We start from the raw sequence: 11,882 nt of genomic DNA on the forward strand, positions 1-11,882 counted from the left end.
TGACAGTCTGTTCGCAAGCTAACCTGGCTCATAAGGAAATTACCACAGGGTTCCACTCTGTTCTGTCTCTGTCAAGGTACAGGGTTTCAAGTTTATGGCTCATTCCAAGCAAATAGTTCAAATTCCCCACCCTCTGTTCACAGGGCGTTTAGGGGGTCCGGGTGGATTATCGTCCAACTACGGACGCTTGGGGGTCCATGCTTAAGGAGAAGGGGGTACAGCTCCCTTCCACCCCATTCCTCATCCTAAAGGCAGGAAGGCTTTCTTCTCCCCATCACTCCGAGCGTTCTGGACCCGCCTCCCCAGTCGGCCTTCCCCACCCACCAGCCCCAGTCTGATCCGGTTTGGGAGAGCAGGAACCCCTGCCCTGGGCACACATCCTGACTTCTCTCACGGTCACTGTTTCTTGCAGCTTCCTTAAGTCTTTGATTCTCATTAGGGAAAAATAGTGATTCTCAGGGTACCTGTCAGAGAAAAGGAGGAACGAGAAAAAATTAGGACACATAAAGATAGATTCTCCACCCTTTTGAGGAACAAATGAATTCACCGATTTGAAGCATCTAATCGAAGCATCTGCTGGCTCATTACAAGGACCTAAGTCGTATAGCTGTTACTATGCGTGATAGATGCATCGCAATTGCATGGCCCCAATTTTCTACCTCTTCTCACATCTTTGCCCCTTTGCACTGTGACTTTGTAGCTCCTCCCATTAAGAGGTGGACACTACTTCTCTACCCCTTGAATCTTGGCCAGCTTGTGATTCCCTTTGGCCAATCAGATATGGAGAAAGGGATGGAGAGACAGGCTGAGTAAGGCCTTCAGGGGGCCTTGCATGCTTTTCTCTGCCTCTTAGAACCCTGCCTTGTTACTATGAAACTAAGCCCAAACCAACCTGCTGGAAGATGAGAGCTTGTGTGGAGGAGAGACAAGCCAACCCAGGGGACTGTCAATGAACAAGTGAACCCAGCTAATATCAACACAGCATGGGCAAGATTAGCAGACTTTCCAATGGCCAAGCCACAGATTCATGACGTAGGATACGTATTTATTATTGTATGCCACTGAGGTTTTTCTGGTTATTCTTTCATGCAATATAATTGTGGTAATAGCTAATTGATATGTTATTTGGGGTTTTTATTATTATTATTATTCTTTTCAACGGTCATTTGGCTGAAGAGGAAAGTGTGATTCTGTGGGCAGCCTGGCTGAAGGCTACTCGGGCAGACAGAATCAAGTTGGTCATGGACTGGGGAGGATGGAACCAGGAAGGAGAAGACAACACCTCTTGTCAAATTTTTGCTTACATGCACATCTCAAAAAATTTTTGAAGAATAATGCACCCCAACACATAGTTTTAAGTTCACATGTAAAAATTTCCATCTTAAGTTTAGTGATTGCAAAGGATATAATTTTCTTGTTTCTGCAAATATTGAGATTTAAACATAAAACTATTAGTCTTTTAAAATATTAAGGGAATCTGGAGCTCATAATAATTTTATGCTCACCACTCAATTTAAAATAGATGAATAAGCTCTACTGCACCGTTGAGAAAGTTTACTTCTTTCATTTTTCTCCTTGAATTCATATTTCTTTTCTACCTCTTTCACAAATTTTTAATATAATTTAATATGCTTTTAAAATTTGAAAACCTTTTATTGATTACCCTATTATATATTTAAAATACATTAAATATCTTTGAGTACATTAAAAATGTATTTTATTCTTGTGACCTTAAGGCAATCCATGGTTTTAAAAAAATTGCTTCTGGATTAAATTATCATACAACTGATAAAAACAGTAAAAAAATGCTAATTTTGATAATTTTTAAACAAAAGTTAAATATAATTGGAAATGCATTTCTTAATGAGATGAAATATGATCTAATTTTTCATGTATATTTAATGAAAGAGAAAGGTATAGTCTGCCGAAAATTAATCAGTCCAGAAGCTAGAATAATATTATTCTTGTTAATAGAAGGTAGAAAAGATTAAATATTTTATATGGTCAAGTAAAATGAGCATTAACTATCATTGGATTATTTCATGATATGATTTCACAAAGAGGATTTTAAATTATCTTACTGAACGGCATACGCTGTATCCAAAACAAGTCATCTAAAATTTTTATCTGTGGGTTTTATTTGGTGTATCTTGAGAATTATGAAGGTCTTGGCAGGCCTTTCAGCTATATGTAAATGAATCAATGTCACTAAGCTACATTCTTGGGCTGTGCTATGGTGCTCTCCTTCTCGGCTGAAGACCTGACCTGGGAGTAGCACTGTGTGTAGCTGGAAAGTATTGCTTACATTTAAACACATTTTTTTAAAGCTGAGTTCTTTTTTCTTTAGCACTCGATGCTTCTGACTGATGCTCTCGTTGCTTTGCTGTCATTGGACTCTCTTTCAAGAAGGAAAATTGTTTTGGCTCCCACCACTCCAACTACCGTGTGTCTATATTCAGAACATCCTAACGTGTCAGCATACTATTTCTTAGACCCTCTTTCCCTTTGACATAAAATGTATAAGATGCAGAAATATGAGAGTCCAATGGGTAATGGAACTTTGATTAAACAATAAAGGATTCTTCTCTTTATTTTTCTCCATTCTCTGAGGTTTTCACATCTCGTGGCAATGCACCACAGTCAGATTGGGGGTGAGTGAGAGCTATGCCTTTTTGCTTTTTTTTTTGTTTGTTTAATAATAAAGTAGGAGAACAAATTTTGTAAGTTCAGAGGTACTCCCATGCAAATCAAACTAGAAAAAAATAGTGTGCATGGAAAGTAAGAATCTAGAAAATGATTCCCTTAAAACAACCCAGGCTCAGTGCCCCTTGGGACTTATTCACAGGCCCCTAGAGGCTACTGCCTTCCTTCATTAGGAGCTTTTCAGTCTATACAAAAGGTTCTTGCATCCATTATCTCATTTGATCCTACCACACTGGGTCGAGGGGAAAGGCAAGAATTCCCATATCTATTTTACAAATGTGCAGACAGAAGCCCAAAAACATTAGGTGACCGTCTCAGAGTCATGTAGACAGTCAAGGGTAGTATCAGAATCCCAAATCCCGTGCTCAGATATCTCAACTCTTAGATTAGGGTCTCTCCTGGATGCTTTAATGTGTTGGTTGAGTGTCAAGGGTTACCAGCCACTGGGCAAGGCTCAGGGTGTAGCGCCCAGAGTGCCTGACCCGTGGGGCTCCAGCCAAGGCTGAAGTAATATTGATAAGCTATTCCTGAAGAAATGTATCTATATTGATTGACTGACCAATGGATGGATGGATGGATGGATAGATAGATAGATAGATAGATACAGATAGATGAGAGAGAGAGTGAGAGAGAGAGAGAGAGGTTGAGAGAAAGAGAGAGAGAGAGATGATAGATAGATGATAGGGACAAAGAGAGTAAGTACTTATGTAATTCTTTCCAAGACTAAAGATTTTCAGCATAAGAAAAAAAAGACAAATACAAAATTTTTAAATTTAATAGAAAACCATATAATCCTAAATTTAAATGCGAAATGACTGTATCAACTCATGATTTATTTCTCTTTCTTATGAAATGTCTGTCTCCTACTTCTGCCCATTGGGAGGACCTAGAAGCAACAACAATTCAGCAGCAGGAAAGACTCCTAGTGCCCCGCTATCTGCCCCGCAGTTTACAGAAAATGCAGAGGATAGAAGAACATGCTAAACATTGCAATGAGGGTGCAACCAGCTGAGACCAGAATATGGAAATGCCCTGATTTCTTCAACAGGTAAATGGCCAAAGAAAGTGGGAGAAAGGGTGTTAGAGATGAACAGTCAACCAAATACCATGTGTAGACCTTGTCTGAATCTTGCTTTAAACACAATAAGTCTAAAAAGACAGTTGAGACAATCTGAGAAATCTGAACACAGACTGGATATAGGAGATACTAAAGAAATATAATTTGATTAGGTGTTAAAGTGTTATGAAAAATATCCTCAACTATCCAAGTCATAAATGTAGGTATTTACAGACAAAATGATGTGACAGTTGGAATCTGCTTTGTAATACTGCAGCCATGTGGGCAGGAAGTAGGTAAGGGAAGGATAGGAGAAATAGCAATTAAGTAAACGTCATCTTAAAGTGCTCAGAAGGACCTGCTCTCCAAAGACACCTAACCAAACCAGTACTGGACAGTGTGGGTGACATGCCCAGACCTCCTGCTAGGCAGGTACACCCAGCCCGCAGCTGCTGTGAGTGTTGCCTGCTGTACCTTCTTTGGAAAACCGCCCTTGGCCAACCGAAAAGCAACCATCTTGCCAGAAGCTTAGGCATGATCCCTCTCTCCCGGGCCATCAGCCAGCGACTGAGTTTCTCAGGGTTACAAAAGACAGGTGCCCTTGCCTCCAAAGGAACTAACTCTGGTGCCCTTTGCCCTCCAGTGCTCCACACAGGATCAGGCTGAAGCGGACTCCAGCCCTGACTAGTTCTTTTGAGCTCTGCCCCCAGCTCTGTCCTTCCTTCTGTCCCTTCCTCCTGAGAGTTCACCCCAACAAATCACATGCAGAAATCCCTTCATCTTCCATTCTCCTTGTGACAGACTTGGTCTGGAGAGGAGGGCAAGGTTGTCCTCCGTGGGAAAATAGAGGATAAAGCCAAGGACCAGCCAAGTTGGCTGGGAAGGGTTACAGAAAAATTGCTGGATGTCCGTGATTGGCGTGTAGTAGGGATTCGTCCATAAAGTAGAAGGACTTGGGAATAAGTATGTCAGCAGCAGCAAGAGACTCTCTGAGCCTTCAAATATGCCTTTAGAGCACCCTATCCAAGCAGAAAAGGAATCGCTACCAGTGAGCTTTTCGTTCCAGGAAGCTGGACAGGTGTGGGCAGCAAAGTCTAGCAGATTACCTGAGCAGAACCTCCCTTGGGACTCCCAAGACCTGTCTCTTCAGTTCCCAGGAAGTCCCTGGAAACAACGTTAGCCCTGGCCTCTGGGATCCACCTGCCCCTGCTCCCTGGCAAGCATGAACAGGTGCTCAAAACAGCACTCTTCTCCTGGGCAGTGTTCTTCCAACCCTTTTCTGGTGAAGGCTGCCAAAAATAGTGCCTCATCCTAGACACAGTGAGTGATGCAGACACTCGGGGCTAGAATTTCAACTTTTAAAAAATCAAAGTATTTGCTGTCCTAACTAGATAACACATTTATGTAGTTCCAAAATTTTTTTTAAAAGTCTTGTTTTCTCTTTTCTGCGGTTCTCCCATAACCAGGTTCTTCTTCAGGTATCTTTCCATAGTTTCTTTGTGCACATACAAATGGATACAGATTTATTGTCTTACCCTCTTTTTGTTACACAGATGGTGGCATAAAGTACACATTTTCTCTTCCTGGATTTCTTTCTCTAACCTTATATCTTGGTGAAGATCTCTCCATACCAGTATGTAAAGTACTTCCTCGCCTACATTTTTTAATGGTTACAGAGTATTCTGTTGAATATTCACCATACTTTATCAATGCCCTTTCAAAAGACATTTAGGTTATTTCCTATCTGAGCTATTTCAAACAACACCGCAGTGACTACCAACCTCGTATATATATGGTCTTGCATGTCTGAGAATAAAGGTATGATAAATTCCTAGAAATCGGATTGCTTGTGTGGGGGCTAAAAAAAAATAATAATAATACTTTTCCTTCTGCCTTCTAAGTTCTAGCTGGGCTAATAATCAAATTAATAGAGACATATTAACAGGAGAAAATCAGATTTTAATACACGTGTCCAGGTAATTTGCATAAGCATGAAAATTCCAAAGACAGTAAAGTAAACTTGGGGGAAAGGAGAGAAGGGAGGAATGGGATCTTAGATTTCAAAAATGAGAATGGGCAATTTACAGCTAATTGAGGAAGAGCTAAACATACATGGCAGGTAAATTCTTGCTTCAATGGGACACAGCAGGTGATCTAACCATCAAGTCCCTGTCTGGCAACTTCGATTCTTAATTCAAATTAGGCTAAGGTGAATGTATTAGATTTTTTTTTCCTGGAGCAGTTTTTTCTATTTGAATCTCTTGGGCTGGAAAGGGAATGAGGTCAAACATTCTTTCTGAATCTTTTGTATCTTAATAACCAGCTTAAAATCAACATCCCAAAAGGCAGCTTTCGGTCCCCTTCACTTGTCTTGCTGTATATGGGCTAATGTTCCTCAATAAGGGTTTGTGCCGACTGTTCACTCTCACTCGTAATGTATGAAACTGCCCATTTCCCCAAAGCCATGTCAATAGAGAGTGCTATCAAACTTTTATATTATTGCCAATATGGAAAGTTAGGAATGGCATCTTGGGGTAGTTTTAATTTTTAGCATTTTTGTCTTTGGATTGGTAGATACCAAATGCTTGCAGAGCTGAAGGAGGGGACAGGGGCTATCAGCCATACCTCAGCCATGCGGAAAACGCCAGTATGGGAAGACTGTCAACCACAGGCAGAGAAAAGCAGAACTGAGAGACAGAAAAGGGATGGAGGGTCCGAGACTCCAGACACCTGCTCCTCCACACTGGACTCCATTAGCCAGTGACTCCCCTCTTTGAATTGAAGCAGTCAAAGCTGGGGTTCTGTTGACCCACATTCACACTGAGGGTGTTAAAACAGCCCCCTCCAGGTTACTATGATCTGGTTGCCAGGTGGCCCTGCCAGCTGCCTGGCCAGGAACCAGAACACTTGTAAGAAGCTGCTGTACATACAGCACAGCCACTGTGGAAACCCTTTTGATGGTTTCTACTGAAGTGAACATACACCTGCCGTACGGACCACCCATTCCACTCCTAGGTGTGTACCCTGGGGAAATGACTGCATATGTCCCCAAAAAGGCATAGCTTCTTTGATCATAAGAAACAAACCCTGGAAATTATCCAAATGCCCTGTAATAGGAGAATGAAAAGAAAAAAAAAATAAAAAACAAGGTATTTCTTCTGATGAAGTACCACTCAGCAATAAAAATGAATAAACTACCGATCCAAGAGACAGCATGGAAGAATCGCACAGACATAATGTTGAGCAGAAGCCAGACAGAGAAGAATATATTTCATGCGTTTCTACTTTTATGAAGTTCAAAAACAGGCAACACTAATCAATAGTGGCGAGGTTAGAATACTTGTCCCTGCTTGGGGCATTTTCTGGAATGAGGCATGAGGACACTTTCTTGCGTGATGAAATGCTCCATATCTTGATTGGGTGTTTACAACTGTCAAAAGAGATTCATCATGGCAAAGATACTTTTTATTATATCTCAAAAAAAAAAAAAAGGTAAAAGAACGTTATCAACAACAAAACAAACCACTGTAGGGGACAGAAACAGAAAGTTTGGGGGATCGTTTCCACAGCTGCAGGTACCCCCAAACTGTCCTGGATGGGGTGACAGCCCCTTTGGGGGGGAGGAGACATCTTCCTTCTTAGCAGTTTGCGCTTTGCCGTGGATCCAGGCTCTCCGTGGGCCTCCCCCGGAAGCAGCTTCTCTCACGCAGCTTTGCTGCCCATATATTTTCCCTCACCTTCCAGACAGCTGGGGGCCTGCAGGTGGAGCTCGTGTCCAGGCGTCAGAAACCGACATGTCCACCCTGGCTGACCCTCTGAGCCCATGTGACAGGGATGTCAATGGCTCCCTTGCAGGGTCTTTTGGGGGATTTCAGATATCAGGATACGGGGTCTGCCATCATCCGTCTGCACACGTGGTGGCTATTTTATTTGTTAACAGGAGCTGCACTGACTGAGTGTGAGGCCTTGGCTTGCAGGGGTGAGGGAAGGGCTGCGGAGAGGGCAGGGAGGCTTTGTGCTCAGCAAGCTGAGTCCTGGATATTAGACTCCAGAATTAAGTAAAAGCTCTGCAGTTAAGACTGGCTTCCACCCCCTTCCAGCAACTAGAGGCCAATTTGGACTCAGAGATTTGTGTCTGAAGCCTCATTCACGCCTCCCTGCCAATGTCTTTAATCCATTTCCTGACCTGCTAAGGGAGCTGTGCACAGGACCTCAAGGAGAGCTTGGGGAAGCGAAGGCTGGTTCAAGAGGAGACCTCGACCGGGATGACAGCAGCGAGGTGCCGGAAGGGTCACGGAGAGAAGGAAGGAGGTGTAGATGAGAAAGCAGCAGAGACCAGGGTGGCGTCTGGGCCATGGTTCAGCAGCTCGACCGCAAGGCCACAGCACCCAGGATCCCAGCTACGAGCCCCTGTGGCTAGTCAGCACTTGAAATGTGGCTACTGCGACAGAAAAACTCTATTTTTAATATGATTTAATTTTAATTAAAGCGAAAGGTGAAAACCTGAAGATAAAAATATTTTCCACTGAATATAACTTTATTTAATATTATTACATATGTTGTATTATTAAAATTGCTTAAAAAAATTTTTTTTCACCACGTTTTTTTTTTTTTTAATGTGGCTACTAGAAAATTTTAAATCTCGTAACAGGCTGGTAACATGGTCCCATTGAACAGCACCATCCTAAGAGGTTGATACACCTGCTGGATTCAGTTCTGGCCCTTGTGGTAGGCGAGGCTGGGCTGAGCAACCTGGTGGTCTTTCTATTGCATGCATCACACTGACCACGTTCATCTAAGCTGGGTTGTTAGACCTTGCTCGTCTAACAAAGTCATCTGGTCTGAAATTTAAGAAAATAATAAATAGGGCCCTGGCACCCAGCTCTTCTTTGGGATGCTCTCTGTCCCAGACACAGGCCCCAGTTGAGAGGGATGTGCGTGAGTCACTTCTGTCATGAATTCCTGTAACTCCATCAGCCTGGGCTTATCAAAGTCTCAGCCTCCTCCTGGCCCAGCCTCTGGTTTTCAGGTGGGACCTGCTCACCTAAGGAGCTCCACTCCAGGATTGTTGTCTGGCTGGATATCTACACAGCCATCAGTAAATAGCAACGCGCATGGCTCTGTCCCCTCACTGGAAGGCAAGAGGACGGTGTATCATAACACGTGTATAATGGTTTCTGCCATGTAAAACACTGGTAGGAATTCCTTTTGGCCACCTCAGCCCTCCTCAATGATTCTCAAATATAATGTGAGTAAAAACTCCTAGGATGTTTCATAAAATGCACATTCCTAGGAAAGAGATGGCAAAGTCAAATGGCGTCATTAAGGAGTGTTTCGTAAAGGAACTATTTGCAAAGTGTGGGAAAGATGAAGGGACACAGACGAAGGATGGTACAAGAGTTGGACCTGTTGCCATCCCTAGCTCTCCAGGACCCAGCGGAGGGAACCAGGAGAGAGGAGCCGTTGCAGAGACAGACCTGAAAGCAGCCGTGGCCTTGAGTGGAGAGCAGAACAACAGGACACCGGGCTAGCAGACACCTGGACCTCTCTCTCCACCTCTGGGACCTGCCTCCCAGAGCTCTCGCTGGTGCCCTCCCCTAGGCAGAGAGCAAGGAGCCCATTGATGTCGCCCATGCCGGCCATGCAGCCGCCTCCCAGGCTCAGACCAAGGTGGAGAACTTTGGAAAGTGAACAAACAGAAAATATCCAATCTCCGCTGTGTTCGGAACGAGGATGATTACCAACCTGATAAGTCAGTCAGATCACCTGGTAAATTCTAGATGCCACAGCTTAACAGGATTGGCAAAACAGAGACGAACAAGATAAAAGTGATGAGGGTTCTGGGGAGTTAAGTCATTTTAAGGATGTTTTAATAAAAAATAGAAATATTTAGTCTGAAGACAATAAGATTTGGGAGGAATGGCCAGTAGCAATCTAGTTTCACTGGTTTGATCTGATTTAACCTGTTTTGACAGTATTACCTGATTTGAACTGCTCCACAAACGTAGGTCAACTCTCTTCCCTCTTTCTAATTAATCGAGGACACATAAACCTCATTAACAGTTGATTCACTATATCTCTCCTGAGGCTTCCCACCCACCTAGACTGGATTCTCCAAGGATCCCGGGGGGTACCTCGATCACAAACGGAACTAGAATCTCGGTGTCCCGTGACACCACTATTTCTCACCGCCACAGACCGCGGCTGCTAGAACTTAGACCCACACCATTTCTGGGATGCTCAGGCGCAAAGAGAATCCCTGTGTAGATGTGGTGAGTTACAAGCTCAGGCTCCAAGGGGATGGCCCTTTTAACCCACATTCCCACCGTTAGGGTGGAAATAGGCAAGCTGGCCTCAAGAGTGCTCAGGCAGGTCTCAATCTAGCTCTGGCCACAATACAGACTAGCATTAGGTTCAGGACTTGAGGACCTGCAAATTAAACTAACAGGATGGATTAGCAAGAGAAAAGACAGATTTTTGTTCACGTATGTATTAGGAGTTCACAGAAAAATGTGATGCACCGTCAGAATTTGGGGCTTATATACCATCTTAATAGAAGATGAGAAGGGGCTCTTCTGGGAGAACACATGGCTTCTGAGAGGGGGAACCGAAGGGTACTTATGGAAAAGCAAACAACTTTTTGGAAAGATGAGTAGATAGTTAGAAGAATAGATAGGAATATGATAATATCCTATCCTATTTTGCCTCGGTGACAATATCTGTCTGGGTGTGGTGCCAACATTTTGTCTCTGGGAAAAGAAGATTAGAGTTGCTCCTGGGAAAAAGATTTATGACAATTGAGTTTTGGGGGGAGGTTTTGCTTTTAGGCAGATAAGGGATTTCTGGAAATCAAAGACCTTGAGCTCAAAATACTTTTTATACTAAAGTGGCATATTTTGAGAAGATATACCCTGATCCCCTTGAAGAATCGCCATCTCTGTTTCTTCTTCCCCACCCACCCAACTCCCTATGTGTAAGGTCGATTCATTGTCAAACCTTAAAAAGCAACACATTTTGAAAAATGCTTCTCGCCTGACAATGAGGCTACGGTCCCTACACCTAGCCTTTTGAGAAAGCTGCTCTCAGAGGTACCAAGGTAGCTTTCTAAGCCAGCTGCACTGTGACACAGAATATAACTTCCTGTGCCTAAGAAGGCAACAAGAACAAAGGACAATCCCCGGCAAGGTGCTCTAATGGTGAGCCATCTCTCCACACAGCTACTCAACACATTTTTGACAGAATGACACGATAGGGGTCCTCGTATTAGGGGGCTACAGGGACAAAAGCCTCAAGAAGTAAAAGTTACAAAATGACAGATTTTCAGTTCAATACCGGGAAGAAATTTATAATGATGAAAGCTATTCCAAGAAAACTAGCATGCTTGAGAACTTTGCATATTATAAACGTAAACTAAGAAGGAGAGGTAGATTATTGAACAAATGGTATTGAGGAAAATGGCCGTTTTTGAGAAGGGAGAAAATATGATCTAACCCAGACTCCACAATAAAGAGAAATTCAGGTGTATGAAATATCTACTAAATATTTTTAAAGAATGTAAAAATATAGATTAAAATATGTGATGTTTAAGGTTTTTTCAGAATGGAGGAGTTTCTATGGTTAAATACAATAAAAGATTTCAGAGAGAAAGCTAAAACGACATAAAATTTAAAATAGCTATCTGTCATGGGTACTAGACTTATCGGCTGATCACTTCATAACTCATATAAATGTCTACTCACCATATTATACACCTGAAACGAATGTAATATTGTATGTTAACTGTAATTGAAAAAAAAAATTCTAAACCTATCCATCAAAACCAACAATTAAAAAAGGCAAATTATAAATTAGGAAAGAAAAACAAAAAGATTATCTAAGTCCTAAAAAGTTCTTTTAAGTTACTTTTTAAAATGTTATCACACCAATAAAAAAGAATGAGCAAAGGAAACGTAGAATTAAATCATAAAAGAACAAATATCACTGATTGCTGTAAGCATACCAAAAAAGATAGTTAAGGCCTCTGTATCAAAGGAAACAGAACAACAGCATCTGTGATATTTTAATTATAAAGTCGACAGGTTTTTCTTTTTAATGATAAAGTAGACAAAGTGTCATTGAGAGA

The sequence above is a fragment of the Pteropus vampyrus genome, unplaced genomic scaffold, assembly GCF_000151845.1.
Source record: "Pteropus vampyrus isolate Shadow unplaced genomic scaffold, Pvam_2.0 Scaffold35, whole genome shotgun sequence".
NCBI classification, from domain to species: Eukaryota; Metazoa; Chordata; class Mammalia; order Chiroptera; family Pteropodidae; genus Pteropus; species Pteropus vampyrus.